Raw genomic sequence first — 12768 nt, 5'->3', positions numbered from 1 at the left:
AGGCTAGGCATGAAGAAGACTTTTTTTAAAACAAAGGTGGTAAAACACTGCAATACGTTGCCCAGATAGGTGGTAGATGCCCCATCCTTCAAAACACTCAAGGCCAGTTTGGACAGGGCTCTGAGAAACCTGATCTAGTTGAAGATGTCTGTGCTCATGGCAGGGGGGTCAGACTAGATGACCTTTGAAGGTCCCTTCCAACGCAAGCTATTCTATGATTCTGTGATTCTATGAAATTTGGAAAAACTTCGAGAAGGATGACCTTGTATGCGGGACTAAGCCTTCACAAATAAATTCTAGGAAATCGGAAACCTATATAAAAAAATGTTACCTTTTGTTTTGAATGCATTGTCAAACAGCGGAGTCTAACTTCTGGGGTTTTTAATGAATTACTTCAAAAAATGTCTGGTTTTGTGTAGTTTTAAAGAGAGAATACAATGGAAAATATAATTACTTATCCATTAATAGACAGTTGAACAGTCATTTAATAGCTATACAAAGGAAATAAATGGTGAAACTGTTCTTCTGCCACTTCCCACTGATACAGGGAATTAACTAATTAACACTTAAAGAACTAACATTTAAAGAACTAAGGAGCTAACACTTAGCTAACCCTTAACCCACATCACAATTGCCTAGCCTTGCTTAGCTTTGTGTAACTTTTTGTAACTTATTGTATGAGAAACAGGAGTTGGCTGACGACTTCACAGGCCTTGAAAAGATAAAAAGCCTTGGGTGCATCCTTGGGTGAACTAGATAACAGAAACTTGGGCACAAGACAGGAGATAAGCCAATTCTAACTAACTCATCAATTTGAGTCCCAGACAACTCAGCATACCAGGCCAAAGGTAAAAATGTACAGTGAAGAAGACCCAGTTCACAATCAATTGCAATAACAACCGCCTTCTCGGGGACAGGTTATGAATATGTATAGGAGTTTGTAGAACTTTCATGAATATGTAACACTTTACTGCATTTAACCAAGCTCACAGATACCAGAAATTTGCACACGTCTTAGGTGGAATTATTCCCCCATGTGTCCAGTGCTGTAAATACATACCTTCTTTACAATCTCATAGGTTGTAAGGTCATTTCCGTGCCTCATTTTGGCGAGCCAGGCAGGAGGGTGTTCTGCTCAGCCGCATGAACCGCTGAGAACGGATGACTTTGGTGCACCCCGAAGCTTTTTTTTTCGGAAGACCTCCTGTCCTGGTTTTGTTAAAAACAAAGTTTTCATTTAGTGAATTTGCCTGTCAGCTAAAGCTTTCATATTAGCTGCATTTTCCTGGAAAACCAGATACATGTTTTGGGCCAGTTCAGACTGGACTAGATGTTAAAAATGTGCTCTACACCACAGCCAGAGATAATGGACTTACCTGGAGCCTCTGGCAGAAAGCATCAGGAGAAACCTGAGGTCAACCCTTAGGTTTTTGGAGTAGAGGATACAAAGGATCTGAGGCCAACTATACTCCAACTGAAAAAGAGATACTAGCAGCATATGAAAGAGTTCGAGCTGCTTCAGAAGTGGTTGGTACTGAAGCACAGCTCCTCCTAGCACCTCGACTGCTGGTGCTGAGCTGGGTGTTCAAAGGGACAGTTCCCTCTATGCATCATGCAACTGAAGTTACGTGGAGTAAATGGATTGCATTGATCACGCAACGAGCTCGAATTGGAAATCCCAATCGCCCAGGAATCTTAGAAGTGATTACAGACTGGCCAGAAAGCAAAGACATTGGGATGTCTCCAGACGAGGAGGAAGTAACACGTGCTGAAGAAGCACCACCATATAATACTCTTTCAGAGACTGATAAGCAGTATGCACTGTTCACAGATGGATCCTGCTGTCTTGTAGGAAAACACCAAAGGTGGAAAGCTGCTGTGTGGAGTCCCACACGACAAGTTACAGAAGCCACTGAAGGACAAGGTGAATCTAGTCAATTTGCAGAAGTGAAAGCCATCCAGCTGGCTTTGGACATTGCTGAACGAGAGAAGTGGCCAATACTTTATCTCTATACTGACTCATGGATGGTAGCAAATGCCTTGTGGGGGTGGCTACAGCAATGGAAGAAAAGCAACTGGCAATGCAGAGGTAAACCCATTTGGGCTGCCACACTGTGGCAAGACATTGCTGCTTGGCTAGAGAGCCTGCCTGTAAAAGTTCGTCATGTAGACGCTCATTTGCCTGTAAGTCGAGCCACCGAGAAACATCTAAACAACCAACAAGCGGATCAAGCTGCTAAGATTCAAGTAGCTGAGGTGGACTTGGACTGGAAACATAAAGGTGAACTTCTAGCTCGGTGGGCCCATGATGCTTCAGGGTATCAAGGTAGAGATGTAACATATAAATGGGCTCGTGATCGAGGGGTGGATTTAACTGTGGACACTATTTCACAGGTTACTCATGAATGTGAAACTTGCGCGAAATCAAATGAGCTAAACGGTTAAAACCTGTATGGTAAGGGGGGCGATGGTTAAAGTGTAAGTATGGAGAAGCTTGGCAGATTGATTATATTACACTTCCACAAACATGTCAAGGTAAGCGTTATGTATTTACAATGGTGGAAGCAACCACTGGATGGTTGGAAACATATGCCGTACCTCATGCTACAGCCCGAAATACTATCTTGGGCCTTGAGAAGCAAGTCCTTTGGCGACACGGTGTGCCAAAATGAACTGAATCAGACAATGGTACTCATTTCAAAAACAGTATTATAGACAATTGGGCCAAAGAACATGGTATTGAGTGGGTATATCATATTCCATATCATGCACCAGCCTCTGGGAAAATTGAAAGGTACAATGGTTTGCTAAAAACTACACTAAAGGCGCTTGGTGGTGGAACCTTTAAAAACTGGAATTCACGTTTAACTAAAACCACTTGGTTGGTCAACACTAGAGGATCAACCAATCGAGCCGGGCCTGCCCATTCAGAAATTCTGCATACTGTAGAAGGAGATAAAGCCCCTGTAGTACACATGAAAAATATGTTAGGAAAGGCAGTCTGGGTTACTCCTGCCTCAGGCAAAGGCAAGCCCATTTGTGGGATTGTTTTTGCCCAGGGACCTGGCAGCACCTGGTGGGTGATGCTTAAGGATGGAGAAGTCTGGTGTGTACCTCAAGGGGATTTGATTTTAGGTGAAAATATGCAATACTGAACTGCATGGTGTTGATTGCTATACTAACAGTGTTTAATAAGTGTCTTTCAGATCAAGAGAGTGATGATGAAACCAGAGCTAGCTTCTTTGAGTGGCGCCTGACAACTTCTTCAAAGTTGATGTCTTTAACCCACAAACAGTGGTCATGAGATGCACTAGATGTACCATTTTTTCCTGCCCTGGGAGACTGTTGTGACAAATGAACTTAATGAACTTTTCAAAGGATGGTCCACAGATTAAGAGAATGATGAATTACTCCTGTGTATATATGTACATATATATATATATATAGTAGTAGTAATTAATTATATTGTATTGATAGATTGTATTGATAAGGTTTAAGTATACTGTGAATGGCATATTATAAGGGGTGGAATGTCCTGGTTTTGTTAAAAACAACTTTTTCTTTTAGTGAATTTGCCTGTCAGCTAAAGCCTTCATATTAGCTGCATTTTCCTAGAGAACCAGATACATGTTTTGGTAAACATAGCAATGGAATGCGAGGCTATTGATAAGGACAGATTCACATCTCGCGAGAGGGACAATGAGAAACAGGTGACCAAGAAACTGACCAACGGAGTATAACATCCCATTCACGTGAGTACTTCATATAAAAGTGGAAGATCACGAGGATCTTGTCCCTTTTCCTTATGGCCGACAGTAGGAGAGGACCTTGCTAGTCATCCCTGCGAACTGAGGCCTAGTGATGGACTGAATCCAGCTCTGATTGGCTGCAGAGTCCAATCCAGGACTTCGGGTGCTGGCTCTGCATTTGCAGGGACTTTCAAGATTGGTTTTGTATATTTTGTATTATTTTCTCTATTCTTAGTAGTAGCATTAGTAAAACATTTTTAATTTTTCCAACTCTTTTCTCTCTGTCCTTGTTTCCCTCCCGATCACCTGTCCTTAGTGGGAAGGGGGGAGAGGGGCTGAAGGGGGAAGTGGGGGGAGAGGAGGTTAACAATACATCTGCCGGGATTTTATTGTTATCCCACAATCAAAACCTCGACAGATAATTGACGCCCAAGGTGGGGCAGAGAAAGGGTTAAAATTTGGAACTAAAAAGAGGTAAATTTGGAGATTTTTGGCTTTTCTACTGCTCTAACGTACCTTTCAATTTTTCTTGGCACGGTGCCAACTCATAGAGTTGTGATACTTCCAGTTTTGTATGCTTCGGACATTATTTAGTGGTATTAAGGCAGAGTGAATTACATTGGTTTAAAGATGTTGTGGCATAAGTTATATCAGTTATTTTCTACATTGTGCTCGGTGGCACCATACCTGTGCTGGGCATTCTTTGTGAATCGAAGTATTCATTATGTAACAACAAGAAACTGGGCGATGGTTATGATGATACTGCGTGGTTTGGCACTGGTTTATTTCATTATACTGCAGCCGCTAATGAATTTCTACTCGTTTCTGCTTTATCTTGAAAAACCTCCGTGAGAGATAAAAGACCAATATGGCTATGTGTTTGCTACTTGGTCGAGCAAATCTTTAGAATGGCTGACTAACAATACTTTCACTTTCTCTCTAGGACAGTTTACAAATGTTTTAGAGAGCTTTGAATATCCTTGGAGTTTTGATAGAACTGTGATGGTGCTATTTGGTTTTCTGAATGTGTGTCAGTTTGTGTTACTGTTAAGAGAAATGAGGTTCAATAGGAGGTTTGCGTCTCTTTTTAGTCCTGAGATTTGCGGTGTGTCTTTGGAAGCTTTAGCAAAAAGCACTCCTAGCCACCTGAGAAAAAGCAAGACTGCAAAAACTGCAGCAGCGCAAGCCACTGCCCCCCCCCCCCCGTCACAGACACTTCAGCTTCGCAGGCCCAAGCTCCAGCTCCTCTGCAAAACCCAACTGCCAAGGTCACTGCAGATAATGTTACTTCTCCAGCCTCAAAGGCTAACAAGGCAGCCCCTCCTTTCTCACACACTGGGCACTGTTGCTGCTGTAAACATAACAAGTACTGCAACTATGCCATCTGCCACCGTTTTATTGTCACCTCGCAATCAAAACCGTGACACCTCCGCTCCCAGCTGGTCACTGCGGGAGTAGACTAAAGACCTCCGGCAATAACAGCAGATAAGGTATGTTGTAATAAAAGTTGCATTTTAACATGGGGAGCCGTTAAGTCGTAGGGGATGCCCGCATGTGGCCAGGGTTTCCGCAGTGGTATTTGGTGTAAAAGGGTACCTGGGAAGTGGGGGCTGCTGTCCGAACGAGAGTCGGCCGCTAGCAGTCTTGGGAGTGGATCAAGCAACCCCGAGATTTCTGTGTCCTGATTTTGGGAGCCAGGACAGACCTTCTAACGATTTTTGCAAGGTGAAAGGTAATGCAGAATCTCTCGGGTTACTTTTGCAGCTGCTGAAGAAGTAATAGTCAGTCTGTAACTGTGCGTTATCTTTTGTAAGTGCCTGGGCATTCCATGCAGTCCATTCTCAGCGCTATCCGAGACAGCTATCTGTCCTAAAACCAACCAGCTGGTAAAAGTGTCTGTGTGTCTGTGTGAGTGTGTGCTAATTACAGTAATTACGGTTTAAATGTATGGTGGTATGCTTTAGCGTGTGATCTGTATAAAGCAGAAGACAAGCTTAAAACACCTTGATTAAAGTCACGTGGCTTAAGTTAAATTACAGTGTGCAGGTGCCGCGATTGAGAGACGGGGACGCAGCTTGATGCAAGCAAGGTGTCCGCTTTATTGTATGGCAAATATACATTTATATAGTCTAAGGCACACATGTTTCATGCTGATTGGCTAATCACTTTAACAGACATTAAGCTAGCTAAGGCGGGAATCTTAGTCAGGCAGTGTTCGCATGGTAACAAGATCGTTATCTCGTAGTCACAAGCTGTCCCCCGCTCCAGGGCGCAGGCACCCCCACCGACCACAAGCTCCCCGCCTCCAAGTCGCCTCACAACTACCGCAACACTTAACTTTATTCATACAGCAAACTAGCCTATTAACTCCAAATACAGAAAACTAACTCGTCAACTCTAAATTCAGACAACCCACATCTCCCCCTTTTTGTTTTAATTAACTGACCCTCCCAAGGTCAGCGAACGACCAACTCGAGGACATCTTATTTCAGTAACAGCTCCGTACTGGGGGTTTTTGTAATTTCTTTCTGATCTTAGTCCGCTCCTTGCTGCACAAGGAAAATCTTGTTCATTGAAGCAGTTATTGATTTTTGCAAGCATTGTAACACACATGGGATTACTATTAATAATGCACAAATCATTAAAAGAACAGAAACTCACAAGCCCCTTAGGTTGTCATTACGCCAGCTCCAGTATGAGCGGTTGAGATTGCTTTCCAAGTCTGACTCGTTTACGTACCCTACAAAATCCATCAAATCTACATACGGGTATCCAATTAAACATGTCCTAAACGGGTCACCTACTTGCGCTAAAGACAAACAAAAATCTGTAGTCCCGGTACGATTAGCCCAGGTAAGCCACACATTAGTATGAGGATCAACGTGGTGCAAATCAAAGCCCATACCAGCAGCTATAATCACAAGTAAAACAACTATTCTTTTGCCCATTTTCGTAATTGTTTGCTCTTCCTCCATATACACTCTCATTTTGTCTGTTCCCACTTTCCGGGGGTGACTACCCAAATCTGCGGTATTTGAATGTCTTTGGCGCATTCAATCTTAGAATATAAAATGTCCCCAGACCTTTGTGCTACAATTTTCCCCCAATCGTTAGAATAATAATCATACCGGGGAGAATATTCTGTCTCTCTACCTGTTATCAATAACACCTGAACTGTATTCCACTCAATTGTTAGGCAGTTATCACACCAGCGTCCTACTGTATGGCGATTTAGCCACTGTGATTTCCCACAATTAGCACAAATTCTACAAATCCACGGATTACATTTTTCACATTGGGGACATTTAAGCTCCCATTTGTTAACCTCTGGAACAGAGTTCATTCAATTATTGATAGGTAGTGTCTTCTATATCAGTCGCAGGATCAGGACCAGGAATGTCTTCAGGAGGCTGCTGCAGTGTCTCTCGAAAAGGTCTCACGTTTTTAGCTGGGATCCAGCGAGGACCTCTTTCTGTGGAAACACAAGCATAGCCTCTTCCCCACGTGACAAGGGGATAGGGTCCCATTATCTTACCTGTTTCGGGGTCCCGGATCAATACTGGCGGCTTAATCTTGGGTTCAAAAAGGGTGTTTGTGCTAAAATGACAAACTACTGGAGGATGGCTGTCTAATAGGGAACAATTCAAAAAGTTAAAAACATACAAGGCTTTCTGTATTCGCTCCTCTGGCATAGCGGCTCCTATTCCCCCTTTTTGTTTTAATAACAGGCGTTTTAAGGTTTGGTGGGAACGTTCTATTAAAGCTTGTCCCGTAGGAGAGTGGATACCTGTAACATGTGATATACCCCAAGAGGCAAAAAAGGTTGTTAAGGTTTTAGATACATATGCGGGGCCATTGTCAGTTTTAATTTGAGAGGGTACCCCTAAAGTAGCAAAAGCGCGCATTAGATGTTTTTGCACATCACGTGCTTTTTCTCCTATATGACAGGAAGCAAATAACATTCCTGAAAATGTATCAATAGAGCAATGAACAAACTTTAAACGACCAAATTCAGCAAAATGAGTGACATCTGTTTGCCAGAGTTGAAGGCTCTGTAGCCCTCTGGGGTTGACTCCTTCTGCTATAGAAGGGAAAGAGTGCCTTTGACAATCAGGACACACCGCAATGATATTATGGGCTTGTTGTATAGTGAGGTCAAATTGACGCTTAAGGCCTGCAGCGTTTTGATGAAAAAAGGAGTGGCTGAGTCTAGCTTGCGCTAATCGATCTGGTAACACCTGCACCGGTAGCGTAAGCAAATCCGCTTGTTGGTTCCCTTCTGCAATAAAACCAGGTAGAGAAGTGTGAGATCGAACATGCATAATAAAATAAGGGTGAAGATGGGAATTTAACAGAAAGATAAGTTCTTGTAACAAATTAAACAGTGCCGTATGAGAAACATCTCGTAGCACAGAAGCTTCTGCTCGGCTAACAATTCCTGCAACATAAGCAGAATCAGTGATTACATTGAGAGGAATAGACCATTTTCGAAACACTCGAACAACTGCAGACAATTCTACTATTTGAGGAGAGCCCTGTACAGTCTCTACATCTGAGTTCCACTGTTCCCAATGATCATCCCACCAAAGGACGACAGACTTGTGAGATTTGCCAGACCCATCTGTGAATACAGTGAGGGCTTGTAAAGGCCGGTCACTCTGCTTTGGAATAGGTAAAAGGTGAAAATCGATGCTTAACAGTTTGTGAGAAGGTGGATGAGAAGTGAATTGGCTTGCATAGCCAGTTAGAGCTATGCCTAGTGCATCTGATTGTTGTTGTAACCATTGTAGGTAAACACTTGTTACTGGCATACATATAAGGGTAAAGTCCGTGCCCGCCAGGGTAAGTAATCGCTGTCTGGCCCTGATGATTAAAGATGCAAACATCTCATGTTGGGTAGAAATCGTCTTTGTGGCTTGGTTAGGTAAAAAAAATCCATTCAATGATCAGTAAAGGGTCCGTTTTCTGGCAGTCCCATTGGAAAATAAGTGCATGAGGCTGTCTAGCAGGGTTAAGGATGATTAATTGAAAAGGCAATTCTGGTTCCCATCGATGCGCTTGTCTGGAGGTAATCGCTGCCGCAGCTTTATGCAAGGAAGCTATGGCTTCAGGACTGAGACTTCGCGGAGCGTTTAAGTCCGAGCTTCCTTTAAGCATTTCGAATAAGGGACGAAGATCCGCGTTAGTGATTCCTAACAATGGTCTGACCCAATTGATTGTTCCCAGCAGTTTTTGCACGTCATGTAAATTCTTTACATTCGCCTGTATTTGTAAAGGTTGCGGAGCAATAGTCTGAGCCCTTATACGCCATCCTAAGTATTTCCAAGGTGGTATTTTTTGAATTTTTTCTGGTGCAATACAGAGGTCTGCTGATTTTACAGCAGCCACGACAAGGGCTACAGCTTCCTCCATGACTTCATGGTGCTGTGCTGCCACTAGAATGTCATCCATATAATGATATAACAATGCAGCAGGTACTACAGTTCTGACAGGACTAAGTATTTTTGCAACGTACCATTGGCATATTGTAGGGCTATTTTTCATTCTCTGCGGTAGCACAACCCACTGGTATCTTTGCAAAGGAGCTTGCATGTTGACGCTAGGAACCGAAAAGGCAAATTTAGGAGCATCATCTGGATGCAATGGAATGTTGAAAAAACAATCTTTGAGGTCTATGATGGTTAAATGCCAATCTCTAGGGATCATGGCGGGTGACGGAAGCCCAGGTTGCAGGGCCCCCATGTCTTCCATAGCGTCATTAATTTTTCTGAGGTCATGGAGGAAGCGCCACTTGCCAGTCAGTTTTTTAATAACAAAAATAGGCGAGTTCCAAGGACTCGTAGAGGGTACAATATGTCCCATAGATAGTTGTTCATTAACTATTTCTTGGAAGGCGTGAAGTTTTTCCAGCGGCAGGGACCATTGATCAATCCAAATAGGAGTATCTGTTTTCCAAGTTAACTTTAGGGTTTCACGCCCCTCAATGGCCCCACCTAAAAATGTGTCTGGATAGACATCCCCCACTGAGACAACACATCACGCCCCCACAAGACCATAGGTACTGGTAAGATAAACGGTTTGACTGAGGCAACTTGTCCTTCTGAATTTTGAACTTGTATTATTTCTGCGCTTTGGCGGCTAGCTCCATACCCCCCAATTCCTGCTAATGTCTGAGAGACATCAGCTAAAGGCCACCTAGAAGGCCACTTTGCTTGAGAAATAACGGTAACATCTGCACCTGTATCAATAATTCCACTTAACATGACTTGCTGACCTCTGCGAATGAGGGTGCATTGACATATAGGACGTTTTTGTGAGATGGCTTGAACCCATAAAATTAGTGGTTCTCCCGTAGATCCAAAACTTCCCTGTCTCTGCGGGAGCAATTGGTCAGGGATTGGGACATAGTCTTCCTTAGGGATCAGTATCAATTGAGCGATACGACTTCCCTCTGGCACTGTACAAGGAGGAAACGGGGTCCAGGCCATAATTTTAATTTCTGAATTACTGTCAGGATCGATTACTCCGGGCAATACAAAAAGTCCTGACAGAGTGGTGGACGATCTTCCTAATAATAAAGCCTGCATTCGAGGGGGCAAAGGACCTGCAATTTTGGTAGGCAGTAAGTGAACAGAGGAATCAAGTAGCGTTACTGTGTGGGCGGTTGCCAGGTCCAGGCCGGCGCTCTCTGCTGTTGCTGGGCGGAGACTGGAAACACTCCTGTTTCCCCCCCCGGCGTTTGTGGGGGCGCCGGTCGCGGAACTTGTGTCTGTGCGCGCCGCGGTCCCGCGCTCTGCAATCGGTTTCCCTGTATGGGGCGCCCTTGGGAATCATATTTAGATCTACATTGGCTAGCATAGTGGCACCCTTTTTGGCACTTAGGACAAACTCCAGGTATTTGGGGTCGTTTCCCAGCATTGGCACTAAAGCAATCTTTTTTAAGGTGTCCCGGTTTTCCACACCCATAGCAGTTTCGCTGTGGGTCGGCGCCCATCGGGCCGTGCATGGCCGCAAAAGCAGCAGCCATGGCCTCATATTTATGATCCATAGTGCCAATTCTATTACAGGCTTCCACCATTTCAATTAAGGTAGGGTTTTGATTTGGGAGAGACTTTAAGAGCTTTTTACAATCGGCGTTAGCGTTTTCCACAGCCAGTTTAAGGAGTAGAATCTCCCGAGCCTGTACGTTATCAACTTGCCGCTCTAAGGCTTGTTTTAATCTATCTATAAACTGCATATACGGCTCACGGGGTTCCTGAGTGATACTAGTGAATGCTTTTTGGGGTCTGCCAGAGTCAGGAACTCTCAACAAGGCCCTTTTCGCTTCTTCTCTGCCTGCTTCCAAAGCCTCCCGAGGAATGTCCCTAGCTTGGGCTGCCGGGTCCGAAAACTGCCCTGTTCCTGTGAGGTGCTCTATAGTCAATGCAGCTAAGGCGGCATTAGCATGTCCTGCATAACCCAGCAAAACTGTCTGCAATCCCGTTCTCCATTGAGACTCCCACATTGTATATTGTGTTGGGGTTAATAACAATCGCGCGAGAGATTTTAAATCATGTGGGGTCATGACATATGTATCGAATACAGAAGATAAAAGGCTTGCAAAATAAGGGGAAGACAACCCATGCTCGGTAACTGTACGGCGCAACTCCTTAATGACCGAAAAAGAAAGAGCTTCCCACTGAGCCTGAGCCCCCCCTCGTCCTTGGTATATAACGGGGGCTACTATAGTTCTGGCTATTTCCAACTCCCCCTCGTTTATCGCTTGGCGCTTAATCTTTCCCCAAACCTCATGAGGATCAGGGGGAAAAAGATTAGGTTCCTTTTCAGGGTCAATCGGACCCGGGTCAAAGGGATCACCCTCCGGGGGATATCCAGCAGCACAAGCTAACGGTGGCGCAGAGGGTTCCGCCCCACCAGCGATTTTAGAAGGGCAGGGAGGAGGTGACTGAGCTCCCTCCTCGGAGCCTCGCTGATTTTGCTCTTGTGCCTTTATGGTTTCAAAGATTTTTCTCCAACTGGGGAGCATATGCTGCTCTTCCTCATCTCCTGAGGTAGCTGCGTCCCATAACTTTACCCCCACATCGTCCCAAAGTTCACGCGTAAAAATAGAAGAAGCAGTCACCGCGGGGATCTTAACCTGCACCCATTTAAGGATTAACTTAAGATCTTGTTCCGAAAGAGTCTTTTTCCCATGCTTCTTAAGTAGAGCTTTCATAGGCTCATAAACGTCTCTCTCAGGGGAAGACTCCTGATTCCCCATTTTGCTAGTTTCCCGCAGCTCACCTCTCGTTCCAGACGGAGGGATTGTTTGGCCGGCCGGCTTATCCTGCTTCCTTTCAGCAGCTCATTCCACGTTCTGCGGGACTCGCGACATGCCACCAGGTAGGCGGTTTTTCAATCCTCGGCGGTTTCGTCGCTGACGATCACGTCGGAGGTCACCAATTTGCCGCGATTGAGAGACGGGGACGCAGCTTGATGCAAGCAAGGTGTCTGCTTTATTGTATGGCAAACATACATTTATATAGTCTAAGGCACACATGTTTCATGCTGATTGGCTAATCACTTTAACAGACATTAAGCTAGCTAAGGCGGGAATCTTAGTCAGGCAGTGTTCGCATGGTAACAAGATTGTTATCTCGTAGTCACAAGCTGTCCCCCGCTCCAGGGCGCAGGCACCCCCACCGACCACAAGCTCCCCGCCTCCAAGTCGCCTCACAACTACCGCAACACTTAACTTTATTCATACAGCAAACTAGCCTATTAACTCCAAATACAGAAAACTAACTCGTCAACTCTAAATTCAGACAACCCACATGCAGGGTGTAAGATAGTATATGCAGATATGTTTTTCATCCTCTGAAACCAGGAACATAATAACAAAATGGGAACCAGTTCCACTAAAATACTAAAATATCACCTTGCTCTCCTTAGGATGCATCATCACACATTAGAGTAACTTAGTGGGGAATCCTGATAAAAGAAAGTTTGAAACAACATTGTATTCACTTGTGGCTTGAAT

The 12768-nt window shown here is 44.3% G+C and overlaps 1 long non-coding RNA gene across 1 annotated transcript in view; it reads right to left on the bottom strand.

Annotated features, from left to right (window-relative positions):
• Positions 1-12559, bottom strand: part of LOC135577153 (uncharacterized) — a 232347-nt gene extending 219788 nt beyond the window's left edge. The window contains exon 1 of the long non-coding RNA XR_010468737.1: positions 12033-12559. This is a non-coding gene — a long non-coding RNA (uncharacterized LOC135577153). The remainder of the gene's footprint in view (positions 1-12032) is intronic.
• Positions 12560-12768: the final 209 nt, after the last annotated feature.

This window comes from Columba livia, chromosome W (genome assembly GCF_036013475.1).
Source record: "Columba livia isolate bColLiv1 breed racing homer chromosome W, bColLiv1.pat.W.v2, whole genome shotgun sequence".
In the NCBI taxonomy this organism is placed as follows: Eukaryota; Metazoa; Chordata; class Aves; order Columbiformes; family Columbidae; genus Columba; species Columba livia.
Note: the sequence above shows the minus strand (reverse complement) of the source record. Positions and strands in the feature narration are given on the sequence as shown.